This window comes from Lolium perenne, chromosome 1 (genome assembly GCF_019359855.2).
Source record: "Lolium perenne isolate Kyuss_39 chromosome 1, Kyuss_2.0, whole genome shotgun sequence".
Taxonomy (NCBI): Eukaryota; Viridiplantae; Streptophyta; class Magnoliopsida; order Poales; family Poaceae; genus Lolium; species Lolium perenne.
Genome location: NC_067244.2, coordinates 73,749,650 through 73,770,678, shown reverse-complemented (window position 1 = coordinate 73,770,678; position 21,029 = coordinate 73,749,650).

Below are 21,029 nucleotides of genomic sequence, written 5' to 3'. Positions count from 1 at the left end.
GATCATTACTGCTCAGCAGTTCACCTCATTTATCTATTCAATCAAGTTAAACTACCCAGATAAATGAGATGTATAATTAAACAGTACACCAGACCCTTGCAAATGATCCAGATGATCACTGCAAGCAACAGCAGGTGCTGGGGTAAGCAAGAGCATGCACCAGCACAGGCTTGAGTGCCACACTGGCCAAGGAAGAGCATCAGTGTAACACAAGCCATGTGACAGCAGAAAATCCCCAAGCAACTGAGGATCATGTGATCATCAGGGCTTAACAGAGCATGCAAGTACATGCTAGAGCCAACCTAGCACCAATCCATGAATCATATAACTTAGCTAGCCCCAATGCATCAACAGTTGCTTCACAGATAATCACATAAATAATTTATGAGTGTATCCAGAAGCACATCAAATGCTTGATGAACCACTGGATCATGATACACAAGCAAAGCACATATCATTTATCACTGAATAATACTGATAAGCCAACAGCAATGCTCAATTGAGCATAATCATGAATTTGAGCACAAGAAATAGCACACAATGGCTCTGGTACTTGCAAAATTGCAAGAATGATACACTGTCATCAGGCCAAGGCAATATAAATGAACACACTTGAGTGTCTGGCAAGCATAATAACATGAATAGAGGCACAGAGCTAGAATCAAGCAAGAATGGCAAGCATAGGCATGCACTGAGCATAAGAAATCTTGCACAGAAGCATTGGCCAAGGCCAGCAGATACAAAGCAGCAGCATAACAGCATAGGAGCATAGCACTGCAGCTCGTGAGCAGGCAAGCATGGCGCAGCAGCAGAGCACAGCAGCTCATGAGCAGGCAAGCAAGGCGCAGTAGTAGAGCATCGGCATGGCGAGCATCTCTACATAGAGATACAAGCCATGGCCAGAGCTAGAGCTAGAGGGGGAAGAAGAACAGGCACAGGGGAGAGAGAGAGAAGGGTGGCGCACGTACCCGGGGTCGAGCAGACAGACGCAGCCATAGCGGCCACGGCGGCACACGCCGGAGCGCGGTGGCACCGGGCCAAGCCAAGCCATGGTGGCGCCACAGCACCACCCACACCACGGCGGTGAAGCCACGGCGGCGCCATCGCGCCGGGAGCGCTGGGAGCAGCGGGATCGCACGGATCCCGTAACCCTAGCACCAGAGGGGGTCGAGGATGAGCGCACCAGGTCGCCCGCATCAAATCGACGCGGATAGATCGATGCGCCGTCAGGAGCCGCGTCGATTGCGCACCATGGCGAGGGCCAAGTCCGGCGGAGCTTGCCGGAATCGAGCGGCGACGGCGAAGGCGACGCAGGCGTCGCGCGAGAGAGGATTAGGGTTAGGGTTTCAACCGCGCGCGTGAGAGAGAGAGGAGTGAGGCTGGTCGAGCCGGACCAGATGGGTCGGTTCGACCTAACCCCACTGGGTTACACCAACAGGTGGGCCCAGGGGCAAATGTGTCTTTTCACAAATGCATAAAAATGTTGAAATTTTGAAAATCACTAGTAAATGTTTAACAACTCTAAAAAAATAATTAAAAATATGAAAACCACTCAGTAAAAAAAACTCTATCATAATAAAATATGAAATAGAACTTTTGAAGTTAAACAAGAATAAGTTCAAATTTGATGATTTAAATAATCATTTAAATCACACATTTTATTTTCAATAATGAAAATAAGTCCATAAATTCTTTTGGACTTTAAAAACACCTGGACAACATTTCAAGGTTGTATTTTACCCTAAATAGAGTATCCCTAAGTTCTTCTTAGTATTAACCTCTCACATGAAATAATAAAGACATCGGAAGGGGGGAACAAACCCTAAAACTGGAATCATGCATCAATGCTTCTTTAACCATTGCCCTTATCGGACAATGATGCTATTTTTCAGCAACAGAGGACAAGGGTCAGTCCACACCATCCAACTGCAACACTTTGCAGTGTTCAGGCAAGTTCATCACTTTCTCATGCCATTCGAGTATTTTTATCAAATTACTTGCAAAGTACTATGTTTATCACTATTGCATAAAAACCAAAACCACTAATTTCATAACTATGAATATGACTATGTGGTGGGCAATGGAACCATGGATTGTGTTGATATGGTGGAGGTTCCATTGCAAGGGTTTATATCCATCTAGGATTAAACAAAAAATGTCGTCCAGTGATTCTTGTGCCGTAATACCCGTGTTAACCATAAGATCTGGAGTGGGACGGAATAGTCAATCGTATTTCCACCTCTTGTACATCAACGGATGCGCTTTACCGTAGAACACTTGTATTCCAGCGGGGCAAGTGGTAGGCTGGGGAAGCCTTAAGTCCCCACGGCAGAGACCGTAGTTACACTTGTTGCCCGAGGATCAGGTTGTAGGGTGGGGGTCCCAACAAAGTCCCCACGGTATTGCGGTCTATGATGGGTTGCAGCTACCGGTGAAGGAGTTTATGGTATGAGCCCAGAACTGTTGTCGTGGCCAGGGTCCATCCTTAATTGGTATAACGGGACTGGCAAGGACCCAGGGTCGGGGTATGCAACAAAGGGTGGGTGTGCGAGGTAGCGGAGGAATATGATTGGCTATGACCTTATACCGGGCCTCACACCATAGGAAGTGTGGACGGGAAAGCTGCCCGGTTGGCACCAAGGATAAGATCTCTTATGGGTAAAGCAACACACGTCTGCAGAGTGTAAAGAACCGTGACCTGTCACTCCCTGTTCTGGGATTTGGAACTACGAACGCTGCCGGAAAGGAGCTCCATGAAGTTCTAGTAAACCGGCGAAGGCTGACGGACATAGTTCTTTGAAATAAAAGCAACCTCTTGAAGAAATGTTTATCAAAACTTGCATTGGTATTAGACTTTCTGGTCTAATATCGTAGCTAGTGCATTAAACACCTCTTTTCTATAATGAACTTGTTGAGTACGCTCGTACTCATAACACTCTTAAATCCCCTGCTTAGATTGTCTGAACCGTTGATACGTCCAATTTGCATCACTATTTTATATCATAATTTGCTGTTATTCATTGATATATTTCATATTGGGACACAATACTTATGTTATTTCATCTATTTTGCATGTTTTATCATTATTGGAGGATCAAGCACCGGAGCCAGGATTCTGCGGGAAAAAGCACCGTCAGAACGCAATATTTCGGAAGATCAACTGTGGAAGGAAATTATACCAAAAATCCTATTTTTCAAGATGACGAAGGAAGCCAGAAGGAGGAGCCAGGAGGACCCAGGGTGGGCCCACACCCTAGGGCGGCGCGGCCCATTCCCTGGCCGCGCCGCCATGTGGTTTGGGGGGCCCACAGCCCCTTTCGCCTCCTTTTCTTCGCGAAATCCTTCGTCCCAAAAACCTAAGCCACAGAGGGTACCTCGCGAAGAGTTACAGCCGCCTCTGCGGGGCGGAGAACACCAGAGAGAAAAGAGCTCTCCGGCGGGCAGGAATCCGCCGGGGAAATTCCCTCCGGGAGGGGGAAATCGACGCCATCGTCACCGTCATCGAGCTGGACATCATCTTCATCACCATCATCATCATCTACACCATCATCACCGCCGTCTCCACCGCTGGACACCGTCACCGCCGTAGCAATTTGGGTTTGATCTTGATTGTTTGATAGGGGAAACTCTCCCGGTATCGATCTCTACTTGTTGTTGATGCTATTGAGTGAAACCATTGAACCAAGTTTATGTTCAGATTGTTATTCATCATCATATCACCTCTGATCATGTTCCATATGATGTCTCGTGAGTAGTTCGTTTAGTTCTTGAGGACATGGGTGAAGTCTAAATGTTAGTAGTGAACTATGGTTGAGTAATATTCAATGGTGTGATATTTAAGTTGTGGTGTTATTCTTCTAGTGGTGTCATGTGAACATCGACTACATGACACTTCACCATTTATGGGCCTAGGGGAATGCATCTTGTATCCGTTTGCCAATTGCGGGGTTGCCGGAGTGACAGAAACCTAAACCCCCGCTGGTATATCGATGCAGGAGGGATAGCAGGATCTCAGAGTTTAAGGCTGTGGTTAGATTTATTCTTAATTACTTTCTTGTAGTTGCGGATGCTTGCAAGGGGTATAATCACAAGTATGTATTAGTCCTAGGAAGGGCGGTACATTAGCATAGGTTCACCCACACAACACTTATCATAACAATGAAGATTATTTAGCCGTATGTAGCGAAAGCACTAGACTAAAATCCCGTGTGTCCTCGAGAACGTTTGGTCATTATAAGTAAACAAACCGGCTTGTCCTTTGTGCTAAAAAGGATTGGGCCACTCGCTGAAATTGTTACTCTCGCACTTTACTTACTCGTACTTTATTCAACTGTTACATCAAAACCCCGTGAATACTTGTCTGTGAGCATTTACAGTGAATCCTTCATCGAAACTGCTTGTCAACACCTTCTGCTCCTCGTTGGGATCGACATTCTTACTTATCGAAAATACTACGATACACCCCCTATACTTGTGGGTCATCAAGACTATTTTCTGGCGCCGTTGCCGGGGAGTGAAGCGCTATTGGTAAGTGGAATTGGTAAGGAAACCTTTACTGTTTGTGCTGATTTTATTTCTGCCTGCTGCTATAAGTCATTATGGAGAGATCTTCTCTTCAATTTTTATTTGGGAAATCTACTACTACTGCAACGGTAGTGGATGAGGCGCCAGGTGAGGAAGTGATACCATATAAAATACCTATGAAAATTATTGAACGTGTTATGGATAACCGCTATGAAGGGGATGGAACTGTCCATCCTGGTGATCATTTACTGTTTTTGCATGAATTATGCGGTTTATTCAAATGTGCAGGTATTGCTATGGATGAAGTGAGGAAGAAACTATTCTCTTTATCGCTGTCCGGTAAGGCGGCGCATTGGTATAAATTACTGGATAATGGGGATTCTCTTGAATGGAATGATATTGTGCCCCGGTTTTATTCTAAGTTCTATCCTCCAAGTGAAATTCACAAGGATCGGAATCGCATATATAATTTTTGGCCTCATGATGGAGAGAGTATTGCCCAAGCTTGGGGGAGATTGAAGTCTTTAATGCTCAAATGCCCCATTCATGAGCTTCCTGGTAATGTTATTATTGATAATTTCTATGCAAGACTTTCTTTTCAAGACAAGACCTTGCTGGATACTTCTTGTTCTGGATCATTTACACGCAACAAAGAAGAGTTTAAAAGGGAACTTCTTGATCGGATCCAAGAAAATACTGAAGGTTGGGAGAACGACAAGGATAGAGAATCAGGTATAATTTATGATTATAAATGCATTGAAGCTTTTATGGATACTGATAAATTTCGTAATATGAGTGCTACATATGGTCTTGATTCTCAAGTTGCTGTAAATCTTTATAAAGCTTTTGCCTCTCATTATGAATTGCCAAAGAAGAATTTTGATAAGTATCATGAACCGTATAAAGATAAAATTGATTCATCTATTAATAAATGTGTTGTAGTTGAAACTGCTGATCATGTTATTCCTGAAGCTTATATTGAAAGAACTCCTTTCCCTGCTAAAATGAAGGAGTACTCTGTTATAAATAGTGCGGTTCATAAAAGTGAAAAGAAACCTGTAGAACCTGAAGAACAAATAAAAGTTGAACCTGCTGTTGCAATAGTTAAAGATCTTGTGACTGAAAATGTAGAGGATGGTCATATTATTTTCTGTGAAGATGCTTCTAATATTGTTTCACATCCTAATAAACCCAAACAAGCTAGTGTTCCTATGCTATCTGTTAGAATTGGTGATCATTGCTATTATGGATTATGTGATATTGGTGCAAGTGTTAGTGCTATTCCCTATGAGCTTTACACGGAGATTATGCACGAAATTGATTCTTGTGAACTTGAAGATATTGATGTGGTTATTCAGCTGGCTAATAGAGAAACTATTTCTCCAATTGGTATTGTTCGAGATGTGGAAGTTTTATGCGGTAAGATTAAATATCCTGCTGACTTTTTGGTACTTGGTTCTGCTGCTAGTGATTATTGTCCTATCATTTTTGGTAGACCTTTTCTAAATACTTGTGGAGCTATTATAGATTGCAAGAAAGAGAAAATTTTGACTAAATTTGCTGGTGAATCTTATGAGTTTAACTTCTCTAAATTTACCAAAACTCCTTATAAAGCTGATTTGCCTAATGATGATTTTAAAATGGAGCAATGTGCATCTATTGTTCTTGTTCCTAACAATCCTTTGCAGCAACATTCGGAGGATAGCGAGAGTGAAGTTTTTAGGAAAGAAAGAGATGAGCTTGATGAAATTTTTCTCCACCAACCTATTCTCAAGCATGATTTACCGGTGGAAGATTTGGGTACAACACCACCACCAAAGGAAGATCCTGTTTTTGATTTAAAGCCTTTGCCTGATAATCTTAAATATGCTCATATTGATGATAAGAAAATATATCCTGTTATTATTAGTTCTAAGCTTTCAGAGATTGAAGAAGAAAGGTTATTGGAAATATTGAAGAAGCACCGAGGCGCTATTGGCTACGCTCTTGATGATTTGAAAGGGATTTCTCCTTCTATTTGCCAACATGATATTAATATGGAAGATGATGCAAAGCCTGTTGTTGAACATCAGCGTCGTCTAATTCCGAAGATGAAGGAAGTGGTAAGGAATGAGGTATTAAGACTTCTTGAAGCTGGTATTATATATCCTATTGCTGATAGTAGATGGGTTAGTCCTGTGCATTGCGTTCCTAAGAAAGGAGGAATGACTGTTGTGCCTAATGATAATGATGAGCTCATCCCTCAAAGAGTAGTTGTAGGGTATAGAATGTGCATTGATTTTCGAAAAGTTAATAAAGTTACTAAGAAAGATCATTACCCTTTACCATTTATTGATCAAATGCTAGAAAGATTATCTAAAAATACTCATTTTTGTTTTCTTGATGGTTATTCTGGGTTTTCACAAATTGCTGTTAAAGCTAAAGATCAAGAGAAAACCACTTTCACTTGTCCCTATGGAACTTATGCTTATAGACGTATGCCTTTTGGTTTATGTAATGCTCCTGCTACTTTTCAAAGATGCATGTCTGCTATTTTTCATGGTTTTTGTGAGAGTATTGTAGAGGTATTCATGGATGATTTTTCCGTCTATGGGAATTCTTTTGATAGTTGCTTGCGAAACCTTGATAAAGTTTTGCAGAGATGTGAAGAAACTAACCTTGTTCTTAATTGGGAGAAATGCCGCTTTATGGTTAATGAAGGAATTGTATTGGGACATAAAATTTCTGAGAGAGGTATTGAAGTTGATAGAGCTAAAGTTGAAGCAATTGAGAAGATGCCCTATCCAAGGGATGTTAAAGGTATTCGTAGTGTTCTTGGTCATGCTGGGTTTTATAGGAGATTTATTAAAGATTTCTCCAAGATTTCAAAACCTCTTACTAATCTTCTTTAAAAAGATGTACCTTTTGTTTTTGATGATGATTGTAAGGAAGCTTTTGAAACTCTTAAGAAAGCCTTAACAACTGCTCCTATAGTTGAACCTCCTGATTGGAACTTACCATTTGAAATTATGTGTGATGCTAGTGATTTTGCTGTAGGCGCTGTTCTTGGACAGCGAGTAGATAAAAAACTGAATGTTATTCATTATGCTAGTAAAACTCTTGATGCTGCTCAAAGAAATTATGCTACAACTGAAAAAGAATTATTAGCTGTAGTCTTTGCTTGCGATAAATTTAGATCTTATATTGTTGATTCAAAAGTTACTATTCATACTGATCATGCTGCAATTAGATACCTTATGACAAAGAAAGATGCTAAGCCGAGGCTTATTAGATGGGTACTTCTTTTGCAAGAATTTGATTTACATATTGTAGATAGGAAAGGTGCTGATAATCCTGTTGCTGATAATTTGTTTAGATTGGAAAATATTGCTTATGATCCTGTTCCTGTTAATGATAGTTTTCCAAATGAACAATTGGCTGTAATAAAGGTGAGCTCGCGAGATAGTCCTTGGTATGCTGATTATGCTAACTTTATTGTTTCCAAGTACTTGCCTCCAACCTTTTCAGCTCAGCAAAGGAGGAAATTCTTTTATGACTTGAGGCATTATTTCTGGGATGACCCACACTTATATAAAGAAGGAGTGGATGGTATTATGCGAAGATGTGTTCCCGAATATGAACAACAAGAGATATTGAGTAAATGTCATGGTAGTGCTTATGGAGGACATCACGCCGGAGAAAGAACCGCGCAAAAAGTTCTGCAATCAGGTTTTTATTGGCCAACTCTCTTCAAGGATGCGAGGAAATTTATTTTATCTTGTGATGAATGCCAAAGGGTTGGTAATATCTCCAGACGTAATGAAATGCCTATGAATTATACTCTTGTTATTGAACCGTTTGATTGTTGGGGATTTGACTTCATGGGACCTTTTCCCTCTTCAGAAGGTAACACTCACATACTTGTTGCTGTTGATTATGTTACTAAATGGGTGGAAGCCATACCTACAAAAAGTGCTGATGGTGAGACCTCTTTAAGAATGCTTTTAGATATTATTTTTCCTAGATTTGGAGTACCTAGATATATTATGACTGATGGAGGTTCTCATTTTATTCATGGAGGTTTTAGAAAAACTCTTGCTAAGTATGGTATTAATCATAGAATTGCTTCCGCTTATCATCCTCAAACTAGTGGTCAAGTAGAATTATCAAATAGAGAGATTAAATCTATTTTGGGAAAGACCGTTAATAAAACTAGAAAGAATTGGGCTAGTAAATTGAAGGATGCACTATGGGCTTATAGAACTGCTTATAAAAATCCCATGAGAATGTCACCTTATAAAATGGTTTATGGGAAAGCTTGTCATTTACCTTTAGAACTAGAGCACAAAGCTTATTGGGCTGTTAGAGAATTAAATAAAGATCCTAAACTTGCCGGTGATAAGAGGTTGTTGCAATTAAGTTCTCTAGATGAATGGAGAAGTGAAGCTTATGAAAATGCTAAACTCTTTAAAGAGAAAGTTAAAAAATGGCATGATAGAAGGATTATCAAAAGAGAATTTAATGTTGGGGATAAAGTCCTATTGTATCGGTCTCGTCTCAGATTCTTTGCAGGGAAATTACTCTCGAAATGGGAAGGACCGTATGTTGTCGAGGAGGTGTATCGTTCAGGAGCAATCAAAATTAGCTCTCTCCAAGGCAATGCCACGCAGGTGGTGAATGGACAAAGACTCAAGCATTATATCTCAGGTGATTCCTATAATGTTGATGTTGATATTATTCAAGTGGAAACACCGGAGGCTTACATCAAAGGGCAAATTGACAATCCGCCAGAACTCGACTTTGAATAGGTAACAGTACTGGTAATGAAAAGTACGCAATTTACTTTCCGAACAATATTTTCGCTGTTTTTGGAAAATATGAAAAATTACGAGTTCGAAACGGAGTGGAAAGGACGCACGAGGGCGTGGCACCATAGGCCGGCGCGGCCTGGCCAGGGCCCGCGCCGCCCTATGGTTTGGCCGCCCCGTCGCCCCTTTCCGACTCTGGTTCGATCTGGTACTTTCCGTTTGTCGTGAAAATTTTTGCTATATAATCCCCCGGACCCCTGGAGGTCCGTATATCGTGTTCTCGATGTGTTTTGTTTCGAGCTGTTTCTGCCAGGATCTGTTTTCGGTCTAGAAGCACCATGGCCTCCAACAACAAGGGCAAGGGGCTTTTGGAGGAAGAAGTGAAGGAGGTGCCATCAAGACAAGAGCAGCAAGCCGGAGGGAGCAAGCAAATCTTGGTGGGATCTGTTGACACTCGACGTTCTTTTTCTCATAACCTGCAGGGACCTTTACCACCCGCTCTTAGCCTCGACTCCTTCCCCATGTTGGAAGAAGTTCTACGGATTACCGATGAGTTTTGTGATCAATACCGGGCTCTAAGAAGAGAAGTGGAGATACTTCAGGAGGAGAATTGCCGTCTCCGAAGAATGCTGGAATACCACTCGATTCGCATCAAAAGGTCATCATCGCCAACTTCAGATAACAATGAATCTCTTCGAGTCTTAGTGCAGAATTGTCAAACTGAGAAACTGAAGTTGAAGGAGCTTATTAAGAAGCGCGAGAGGAATTCTTCACCACCATCGCCGAAGGAGTAATTCATCATCGGTATTGGCATCCCCTTGGTTTGTTCCAAGCTTGGGGGAGTGCCGTGGTATCACATTATCACTACCTTTTACTTTTATTGTCAAGTAGTGTCATATCATGAGTAGGGAAGTTATCATATAAGATGGGTTGCAGTTTGGAAGTATCTCTCCTTTAGTTGGTTATCTATGTATCCCTTGGTATGAGTTATCGTTATGGAATATTAATGAGAAGTCTTATCATTTACATATTGCACATCTTATTCTAGTTTGCAATCTCTATCATATGATTTACCTTGTTGTTAGTATTGGTATCACTTTGGGAGCATTGAATAAATCTATTTGGTTTTGGCAAACTTAGCATTGGTCAATAGCAACAACACTTTGAGGTTTAAGTAGAAAAGAGAAATACATGTAGATGTTTCATTGTCTTTCTTGTTAGCTCATAGCTTATTATTCTGAAGTTAAAATTGTTTGTGCTTACAAGGAAGATGCATGATTGTTTCTATCACATGTATATTTGTTTGTTTCCCTCGACTCTTATGCTTGCTAATTAACCTTGCTAGCCAAAGACCTGTACTGAGAGGGAATACTTCTCGTGCATCCAAACCTTAGCCCAAACCTATGTCATTTGTGTCCACCATACCTACTTACTACATGGTATTTTCTGCCATTCCAAGTAAATACTTCATGTGCTACCTTTAAACAATTCAAAACTTGTTATCTTTTATTTGTGTCAATGTTTCATAGCTCATGAGGAAGTATGTGGTGTTTTATCTTTCAATCTTGTTGGGCAACTTCCACCAATGGACTAGTGGCTTTATCCGCTTATCCAATAATTTTGCAAAAAGAGCTGGCAATGGGATTCCCAGTCCCAAATTAATTAAACTAAATAGACACTCCTCCATGGTATGTGATTGATGGACGGCACCCGAAGGATTCGGTTAGCAATGGCTTGTGTAAGCAAAGGTTGGGGGGAGTGTCATCATCATAATAAAACTAAAATAAAAAGGCACTCCTTCATGGTATGAGATTGTTGGCAGGCACCCGAGGATTCGGTTAGCCATGGTTTGTGAAAGAAAGGTTGGAAGGGGTGCCACACAAAATGAAAATAATATGGGAGCCGCTCTTTGAAGGTTGTCTGGCAAGGGGGCTAGAGTACCCGCTACCAGTCGTTGACAACAACAAACACCTCTCAAAATGTTACTTTTATTATCTCTATATGATTGCAAAACTGAAAAAGCTCTAGCACATGATTTAATCCCTGCTTCCCTTTGCGAGGGGCCTATCTTTTACTTTATGTTGAGTCAGTAAACCTATTTCCCTCCATCTCAAGCAAGCATTTGAGTAGTTGTGATCAAACCATTACATTGTGATTTGCTTCATCATGTCTTTTATTCTTCTTTGTTTAGTACAAGTTTTATCTGAATGAATATAGCTTTGCACATTATCAATGATTATGAAGAGACCATTATGATTGAGTATGCAAGTTGTGCCTTATAAACTTTAACATGAGAGCGCTGCTCAATGAGATAAGTATAATCCGTTAATTGTTCTCCGACCAAGAACGAAGTTTGCCATCACCAATTATGATTTCTTATGCACCTTTACTTGTGATTACCTTATACTTGTTTCAAGTTGAGTTATATGAGGAAGTTGTTTACTATAATGTCTTGTGTGAATGAATATGATGCTTCTTGTCCGTATTTTATTTATCGACTCTTCACTCCATAAACATGTGGTCCTGTCTATCGAGCTCAGTTTCGCTTGGGGACAAGCGAAGTCTAAGCTTGGGGGGAGTTGATACGTCCAATTTGCATCACTATTTTATATCATAATTTGCTGTTATTCATTGATATATTTCATATTGGGACACAATACTTATGTTATTTCATCTATTTTGCATGTTTCATCATTATTGGAGGATCAAGCACCGGAGCCAGGATTCTGCGGGAAAAAGCACCGTCAGAACGCAATATTTCGGAAGATCAACTGTGGAAGGAAATTATACCAAAAATCCTATTTTTCAAGATGACGAAGGAATCCAGAAGGAGGAGCCAGGAGGACCCAGGGTGGGCCCACACCCTAGGGCGGCGCGGCCCATGCCCTGGCCGCGCCGCCATGTGGTTTGGGGGGCCCACAGCCCCTTTCGCCTCCTTTTCTTCGCGAAATCCTTCGTCCCAAAAACCTAAGCCACAGAGGGTACCTCGCGAAGAGTTACAGCCGCCTCTGCGGGGTGGAGAACACCAGAGAGAAAAGAGCTCTCCGGCGGGCAGGAATCCGCCGGGGAAATTCCCTCCAGGAGGGGGAAATCGACGCCATCGTCACCGTCATCGAGCTGGACATCATCTTCATCACCATCATCATCATCTACACCATCATCACCGCTGTCTCCACCGCTGGACACCGTCACCGCCGTAGCAATTTGGGTTTGATCTTGATTGTTTGATAGGGGAAACTCTCCCGGTATCGATCTCTACTTGTTTTTGATGCTATTGAGTGAAACCATTGAACCAAGTTTATGTTCAGATTGTTATTCATCATCATATCACCTCTGATCATGTTCCATATGATGTCTCGTGAGTAGTTCGTTTAGTTCTTGAGGACATGGGTGAAGTCTAAATGTTAGTAGTGAACTATGGTTGAGTAATATTCAATGGTGTGATATTTAAGTTGTGGTGTTATTCTTCTAGTGGTGTCATGTGAACGTCGACTACATGACACTTCACCATTTATGGGCCTAGGGGAATGCATCTTGTTTTCGTTTGCTAATTGCGGGGTTGCCGGAGTGACAGAAACCTAAACCCCCGCTGGTATATCGATGCAGGAGGGATAGCAGGATCTCAGAGTTTAAGGCTGTGGTTAGATTTATTCTTAATTACTTTCTTATAGTTGCGGATGCTTGCAAGGGGTATAATCACAAGTATGTATTAGTCCTAGGAAGGGCGGTACATTAGCATAGGTTCACCCACACAACACTTATCATAACAATGAAGATTATTTAGCCGTATGTAGCGAAAGCACTAGACTAAAATCCCGTGTGTCCTCGAGAACGTTTGGTCATTATAAGTAAACAAACCGGCTTGTCCTTTGTGCTAAAAAGGATTGGGCCACTCGCTGCAATTGTTACTCTCGCACTTTACTTACTCGTACTTTATTCAACTGTTACATCAAAACCCCGTGAATACTTGTCTGTGAGCATTTATAGTGAATCCTTCATCGAAACTGCTTGTCAACACCTTCTGCTCCTCGTTGGGATCGACATTCTTACTTATCAAAAATACTACGATACACCCCCTATACTTGTGGGTCATCAACCATCTGGAGGAGGACAACGACAACCCTGAAGGAGCCGACATCATCGGCTATGAAGAACCATACCTCTCTGGAGGTGTCGAAGGTGTAGACTACCTTATAGTCTACGGAACCGTGGAGGGTTCCGAAGGAGAACAAGCTTAGACCGATAAGTAGTAGTAGTATCCGAGCAGTACGAACTCTTAGTACTTTACTGCTCGAGGGAATAAATGTACCACCTAGTAAGACTTCTATATTATAAGTTAGGATGGGTTCGCCTCGAACCCAGGAGTATCCCTCTTAGGACCCAAGAGGAGTTTCGAGATGATATGTACATTATGCTTGTAATAATAAATGAATGAGTTATGGACCTGCTATGTTCTGTTGTACTACTCTGAGGGATGTAATATTTGCGGAATGGTACTTCGTGAATGTTATATCAACGACTGGCATACTACAACATGCAGTGGTATGCAGGGTCACCACAAAAGAATACTTGAAAGCCTTAACAGCGGAGTTGTCAATTCAGCTGCACCTGGAAACAGACTTGCTTGCAAGAGTTTTCGATAGTAACAGCTTTATAGAAGTAGCAAGTGGTGAAATATCAGCGATAGTAACAAAGATAGCAGTAGTGATTATAGTAAATAGCAGGATTAAAATCATAGGCACAGGGATGGATGAATGGGCGTTGCATGGATGAGAGAAACTCATGTAACAATCAAAGCAGGGCATTTGCAGATAGTAATAAAACGGTGTCCAAGTACTAAACAATCCATAGGCATGTGTTCCATATTTAGTCGTACGTGCTCGCAATGAGAAACTTGCACAACATCTTTTGTCCTACCAGCCGGTGGCAGCCGGGCCTCTAGGGAATCTACTGGAAATTAAGGTACTCCTTTTAATAGAGTACCGGAGCAAAGCAATAACACTCCGTGAACACATGTGATCCTCACATCACTGCCTTCCCCTCCGGTTGTCCCAATTTCTGTCACTTCGGGGCCTCGGGTTCCGGACAGCGACATGTGTATACAACTTGCACGTAAGATCATAAAACAATGCATATCATCATAAAACAATAACATGTTCAGATCTGAGATCATGGCACTCGGGCCCTAGTGACAAGCATTAAGCATAACAAGTTGCAACAATATCATCAAAGTAACAAATACGGACACTAGGCACTATGCCCTAACAATCTTATGCTATTACATGACCAATCTCATCCAATCCCTACCATCCCCTTCAGCCTACAGCGGGGGAATTACTCACACATGGATGGGGGAAACATTGTTGGTCGATGGAGAGGCGTCGGTGGTGATGATGGCGATGATCTCCTCCAATTCCCCGTCCCGGCGGAGTGCCAGAACGGAGTTTCTGGTCCCGAGACGGAGTTTCGCGTTGGTGGCGGTGTTCTGGATGGTTTCTAGCGACTTCGACTTCTCCTCTCACGTTTTTAGATAGAAACCCTTAAATAGTCCAGAGGGGGGCGTCAGAGGATGGCCGAGGCGGCCACACGCTAGGGCGGCGCGCCCCCCTCCAGGCCGCGCTGGCCTAGTGTGTGGGGGCCCTCGGCCTCCCCCAGGCCTGCCCTTCTGGCTCCGTGATTCTTCTGGAAAAATAAGCCCTTCGACATAAATTCTGGGGATTTTCCTGAAAGTTGAATTTCTGCACAAAAACGAGACACCAGAGCAATTCTGCTGAAAACAGCGTTAGTCCGTGTTAGTTGTATCCAAAATACACAAATTAGAGGCAAAACAATAGCAAAAGTGTTCGGGAAAGTAGATACGTTTTGGACGTATCACATACGATCCTTTCAATTGGAATCAGAGCCTTGGCTCTTATTTCGGGCTTAACCGCCTAAGAGTATGCCGGATGATGAACACTCGGAGGGGGCCGCAAAGCCGGTCTCCATGGATGATCTCAAGTTGGTGGAAACATCCTTGAGGTCCGCCATGCAAACCCAAATGGAAACATTGATGAAAATGTTTAACGACCGCTTTCCTGCGGCTCCTGATACGTCCAATTTGCATCACTATTTTATATCATAATTTGCTGTTATTCATTGATATATTTCATATTTGGAGATGATACTTATGTTATTTCATCTATTTTGCATGATTCATGATTATTGGAGGATCGCGCACCGGAGTCAGGATTCTGCTGGAAAAAGCGCCGTCAGAATGCAATATTTCGGAAGATCAACAGTTGACGGAAATTATATGAAAAATCCTATTTTTCCAGAAGACGAAGAGAGCCAGAAGGGGGAGCTGAGGGGACCCGAGGTGGGCCCACCCCATAGGCCGGCGCGGCCCAAGGCCTGGCCGCGCCGCCCTATGAGGAGGGGGCCCACAGCCCCCTCTCGCCTCTTTTTCTTCGCGTACGCATTCGTCCCGAAAACCCAAGCTCCAGGGGATAGGTTGCGAAGAGACACAGCCACCTGTGCGAGGCGGAGAACACCAGAGAGAAAAGAGCTCTCCGGCAGGCTGAGATCCGCCGGGGAAATTCCCTCCCGGAGGGGGAAATCGACGCCATCGTCGCCGCCATCGAGTTGGACATCATCTCCATCACCATCATCATCATCTCCATCATCATCACCGCCATCTCCACCGCTGCACATCGTCACCGCTGTAACAATTTGGGTTTGATCTTGATTGTTTGATAGGGGAAACTCTCCCGGTGTTGATTTCTACTTGTTATTGATGCTATTGAGTGAAACCGTTGAACCAAGGTTTATGTTCAGATTGTTATTCACCATCATATCACCTCTGATCATGTTCCATATGATGTCTCGTGAGTAGTTCGTTTAGTTCTTGAGGACATGGGTGAAGTCTAAATGTTAGTAGTGAAGTATGGTTGAGTAATATTCAATGTTATGATATTTAAGTTGTGGTGTTATTCTTCTAGTGGTGTCGTGTGAACGTCGACTACATGACACTTCACCTTTATGGGCCTAGGGGAATGCATCTTGTACTCGTTTGCCAATTGTGGTGTTGCCGGAGTGACAGAAACCTAAACCCCCGTTGGTATATCGATGCAGGAGGGATAGCAGGATCTCAGAGTTTAAGGTTGTGGTTAGATTTATCTTAATTACTTTCTTGTAGTTGCGGATGCTTGCAAGGGGTATAATCACAAGTATGTATTAGTCCTAGGAAGGGCGGTACATTAGCATAGGTTCACCCACACAACACTTATCAAAACAATGAAGATTAATTAGCCGTATGTAGCGAAAGCACTAGACTAAAATCCCGTGTGTCCTCGAGAACGTTTGGTCATTATAAGTAAGCAAACCGGCTTGTCCTTTGTGCTAAAAAGGATTGGGCCACTCGCTGCAATTGTTACTCTCGCACTTTACTTACTCGTACTTTATTCAACTGTTACATCAAAACCCCCTGAATACTTGTCTGTGAGCATTTATAGTGAATCCTTCATCGAAACTGCTTGTCAACACCTTCTGCTCCTCGTTGGGATCGACATTCTTACTTATCAAAAATACTACGATACACCCCCTATACTTGTGGGTCATCAACCATCTGGAGGAGGACAACGACAACCCTGAAGGAGCCGACATCATCGGCTATGAAGAACCATACCTCTCTGGAGGTGTCGAAGGTGTAGACTACCTTATAGTCTACGGAACCGTGGAGGGTTCCGAAGGAGAACAAGCTTAGACCGATAAGTAGTAGTAGTATCCGAGCAGTACGAACTCTTAGTACTTTACTGCTCGAGGGAATAAATGTACCACCTAGTAAGACTTCTATATTATAAGTTAGGATGGGTTCGCCTCGAACCCAGGAGTATCCCTCTTAGGACCCAAGAGGAGTTTCGAGATGATATGTACATTATGCTTGTAATAATAAATGAATGAGTTATGGACCTGCTATGTTCTGTTGTACTACTCTGAGGGATGTAATATTTGCGGAATGGTACTTCGTGAATGTTATATCAACGACTGGCATACTACAACATGCAGTGGTATGCAGGGTCACCACAAAAGAATACTTGAAAGCCTTAACAGCGGAGTTGTCAATTCAGCTGCACCTGGAAACAGACTTGCTTGCAAGAGTTTTCAGTAGTAACAGTTTTATAGAAGTAGCAGTGGTGAAATATCAGCAGCAGTGTAACAAAGATAGCAGTAGTGATTATAGTAAATAGCAGGATTAAAATACTGTAGGCACAGGGATGGATGAATGGGCATTGCATGGATGAGAGAAACTCATGTAACAATCAAAGCAGGGCATTTGCAGATAGTAATAAAACGGTGTCCAAGTACTAAACAATCCATAGGCATGTGTTCCATATTTAGTCGTACGTGCTCGCAATGAGAAACTTGCACAACATCTTTTGTCCTACCAGCCGGTGGCAGCCGGGCCTCTAGGGAATCTACTGGAAATTAAGGTACTCCTTTTAATAGAGTACCGGAGCAAAGCAATAACACTCCGTGAACACATGTGATCCTCACATCACTGCCTTCCCCTCCGGTTGTCCCAATTTCTGTCACTTCGGGGCCTCGGGTTCCGGACAGCGACATGTGTATACAACTTGCACGTAAGATCATAAAACAATGCATATCATCATAAAACAATAACATGTTCAGATCTGAGATCATGGCACTCGGGCCCTAGTGACAAGCATTAAGCATAACAAGTTGCAACAATATCATCAAAGTACCAAATACGGACACTAGGCACTATGCCCTAACAATCTTATGCTATTACATGACCAATCTCATCCAATCCCTACCATCCCCTTCAGCCTACAGCGGGGGAATTACTCACACATGGATGGGGGAAACATTGTTGGTCGATGGAGAGGCGTCGGTGGTGATGATGGCGATGATCTCCTCCAATTCCCCGTCCCGGCGGAGTGCCAGAACGGAGTTTCTGGTCCCGAGACGGAGTTTCGCGTTGGTGGTGGTGTTCTGGATGGTTTCTAGCGACTTCGACTTCTCCTCTCGCGTTTTTAGATAGAAACCCTTAAATAGTCCAGAGGGGGGCGTCAGAGGATGGCCGAGGCGGCCACACGCTAGGGCGGCGCGCCCCCCTCCAGGCCGCGCTGGCCTAGTGTGTGGGGGCCCTCGGCCTCCCCCAGGCCTGCCCTTCTGGCTCCGTGATTCTTCTGGAAAAATAAGCCCTTCGACATAAATTCTGGGGATTTTCCTGAAAGTTGAATTTCTGCACAAAAACGAGACACCAGAGCAATTCTGCTGAAAACAGCGTTAGTCCGTGTTAGTTGTATCCAAAATACACAAATTAGAGGCAAAACAATAGCAAAAGTGTTCGGGAAAGTAGATACGTTTTGGACGTATCACATACGATCCTTTCAATTGGAATCAGAGCCTTGGCTCTTATTTCGGGCTTAACCGCCTAAGAGTATGCCGGATGATGAACACTCGGAGGGGGCCGCAAAGCCGGTCTCCATGGATGATCTCAAGTTGGTGGAAACATCCTTGAGGTCCGCCATGCAAACCCAAATGGAAACATTGATGAAAATGTTTAACGACCGCTTTCCCGCGGCTCCTGATACGTCCAATTTGCATCACTATTTTATATCATAATTTGCTGTTATTCATTGATATATTTCATATTTGGAGATGATACTTATGTTATTTCATCTATTTTGCATGATTCATGATTATTGGAGGATCGCGCACCGGAGTCAGGATTCTGCTGGAAAAAGCGCCGTCAGAATGCAATATTTCGGAAGATCAACAGTTGACGGAAATTATATGAAAAATCCTATTTTTCCAGAAGACGAAGAGAGCCAGAAGGGGGAGCTAAGGGGACCCGAGGTGGGCCCACCCCATAGGCCGGCGCGGCCCAAGGCCTGGCCGCGCCGCCCTATGAGGAGGGGGCCCACAGCCCCCTCTCGCCTCTTTTTCTTCACGTACGCATTCGTCCCGAAAACCCAAGCTCCAGGGGATAGGTTGCGAAGAGACACAGCCGCCTGTGCGAGGCGGAGAACACCAGAGAGAAAAGAGCTCTCCGGCAGGCTGAGATCCGCCGGGGAAATTCCCTCCCGGAGGGGGAAATCGACGCCATCGTCGCCGCCATCGAGTTGGACATCATCTCCATCACCATCATCATCATCTCCATCATCATCACCGCCGTCTCCACCGCTGCACATCGTCACCGCTGTAACAATTTGGGTTTGATCTTGATTGTTTGATAGGGGAAACTCTCCCGGTGTTGATTTCTACTTGTTATTGATGCTATTGAGTGAAACCGTTGAACCAAGGTTTATGTTCAGATTGTTATTCACCATCATATCACCTCTGATCATGTTCCATATGATGTCTCGTGAGTAGTTCGTTTAGTTCTTGAGGACATGGGTGAAGTCTAAATGTTAGTAGTGAAGTATGGTTGAGTAATATTCAATGTTATGATATTTAAGTTGTGGTGTTATTCTTCTAGTGGTGTCGTGTGAACGTCGACTACATGACACTTCACCTTTATGGGCCTAGGGGAATGCATCTTGTACTCGTTTGCCAATTGCGGTGTTGCCGGAGTGACAGAAACCTAAACCCCCGTTGGTATATCGATGCAGGAGGGATAGCAGGATCTCAGAGTTTAAGGTTGTGGTTAGATTTATCTTAATTACTTTCTTGTAGTTGCGGATGCTTGCAAGGAGTATAATCACAAGTATGTATTAGTCCTAGGAAGGGCGGTACATTAGCATAGGTTCACCCACACAACACTTATCAAAACAATGAAGATTAATTAGCCGTATGTAGCGAAAGCACTAGACTAAAATCCCGTGTGTCCTCGAGAACGTTTGGTCATTATAAGTAAGCAAACCGGCTTGTCCTTTGTGCTAAAAAGGATTGGGCCACTCGCTGCAATTGTTACTCTCACACTTTACTTACTCGTACTTTATTCATCTGTTACATCAAAGCCCCCTGAATACTTGTCTGTGAGCATTTACAGTGAATCCTTCATCGAAACTGCTTGTCAACACCTTCTGCTCCTCGTTGGGATCGACATTCTTACTTATCGAAGATACTACGATACACCCCCTATACTTGTGGGTCATCAAGACTATTTTCTGGCGCCGTTGCCGGGGAGTGAAGCGCTATTGGTAAGTGGAATTGGTAAGGAAATTTCTACTGTTTGTGCTGATTTTATTTCTGCCTGCTGCCATAATTCATTATGGAGAGATCTTCTCTTGAGTTTTTATTTGGAAAATGTACTACTACTGCAAAGGTAGTGGATGAGGCGCCAAGTGAGGAAGAAATACCATACAAAATACCTATGAAAATTATTGAACGTGTAGTGGATAACCGTTATACAGGGGACGGAACTGTCCACCCTGGAGATCATTTACTGTTCTTACATGAATTATGCGGTTTATTCAAGTGTGTAGGTATTGCTATGGATGAAGTGAGGAAGAAACTATTCTCTATATCGCTGTCTGGTAAAGCGGCGCATTGGTATAAATTACTGGATAATGGGGATTCTCTTGAATGGAATGATATTGTGCCCCGGTTTTATTCTAAGTTCTATCCTCCAAGTGAAATTCACAAGGATCGGAACCGCATATATAATTTTTGGCCTCATGATGGAGAGAGTATTGCCCAAGCATGGGGGAGATTGAAGTCTTTAATGCTCAAATGCCCCATTCATGAGCTTCCTGGTAATGTTATTATTGA